This window comes from Chenopodium quinoa, unplaced genomic scaffold (assembly GCF_001683475.1).
Source record: "Chenopodium quinoa cultivar QQ74 unplaced genomic scaffold, ASM168347v1, whole genome shotgun sequence".
NCBI lineage: Eukaryota > Viridiplantae > Streptophyta > Magnoliopsida > Caryophyllales > Amaranthaceae > Chenopodium > Chenopodium quinoa.
Window position 1 is genome coordinate 731,542 of NW_018744988.1, and position 1,225 is coordinate 732,766.

The 1,225-nt window shown below is 43.1% G+C and overlaps 1 long non-coding RNA gene across 1 annotated transcript; it reads left to right on the top strand.

The window, feature by feature from the left end:
- Positions 1-260: 260 nt before the first annotated feature.
- On the top strand, positions 261-746 carry LOC110706482. Its single transcript, XR_002508359.1, has 2 exons — positions 261-545; positions 603-746. It is a non-coding gene; the product is annotated as an uncharacterized LOC110706482 (long non-coding RNA).
- Positions 747-1,225: the final 479 nt, after the last annotated feature.

Genomic DNA, 1,225 nt, shown 5'->3' on the forward strand with positions numbered 1-1,225 from the left:
TTGCTGCAGTGTGCTGCTGTAGGCTGTGGGTGGTGTTTGTTGCTGCTGCTTTTCTTCTCTGTTGTTCTGTTGTGCTTTGCTGCCTGCTGTCTGCTTTGCTGTTGGGTGTTCTGCTGTGCTGTGCTGAGTGCTGTTGTTTGCTGCACTACTGGTGTGGTGCTGCTGGTAGTTTGTGTTCAGCTATGCTTTGCTGAGCTGCTGGGTTGCTGCAGTGTGTTGCTGTTATGTTGTTTGCTGATGCTGCTTTGCTTTCTGCTGCAGCTGGTTTGCTTCTGCTTTTGGTGTTGCTGTGCCCTGTTTTCTTGCTGCTGCACTTCTGATTTTGTTCATGCACTGCTGTTTTGGTGCGGTTTTTGTTGCTGCAGTATGTTGTTATTGTTGCTTTGGTGCTCGTTTTGTTGTTTATCTTTGTTCTTTTGGTTTCTTTAGTCGGTTTGCAGGCTTGTCTGCTTCTGGCTGTAGTTTTTGGTGACTTTTGGGTGTTTGGCTTTATTGTTTTCTGGTTTTTGTTGTCTGATCCTAGTTTACGGAACCCTTCCTAGAAGGTGGCCGAGAATTTGAGTCCAGTTGTTCTAGGCCCTTCCTAGAACCCTTCCTAGAAGGTGGCTAGGTTTGGGTCTAGAACTGGTCGTGGGGTGACCTGTTATTTTCAGGTCTTTTGGTGTTCTGGTGGTAGTTATAACTTAGCTTTTGTAAGTTGTAACTTTCTCTTTTTGGTAATAAAATCTTATTTTCCAAAAAAAAAAGTTGTTAAAGAAGATAATCTTTCAAAGATTCGGAGTACCAAAGGCAGTGATCACGATAAGTAACAACTATTCTCATTTTATTCACCATGCCTTTCAAAAGATGTTGAGTAAGCATGGATTCCATCAACGATTTTGCCTCCCATATCATCCCAATCGAGTGGCCAACTGGAAGTCTCTAATCGTCAAATCAAGTTAATCCTTGAAAAGACGGTTGCGAGAAATCGAAAGGATTGGTCGGAAAAGTTGGATGATGCTCTTTGGGCCTATAGAACGACTTTCAAGACCCCCATAAGTACCACTCAATACAGCCTAGTCTATGGCAAGTCATGCCATCTCACGGTTGAAATTGAACACCGTGCTTTGAGGGCAATCAAGAAGATAAATTTTGACTTGGGAAGTGCGGGGGAGAAAAGATGGTTAGATCTTAATGAGCTAGAGGAGCTTCAGCTTGATGCTTTTTATTGTTCTAGTGGGTAAAA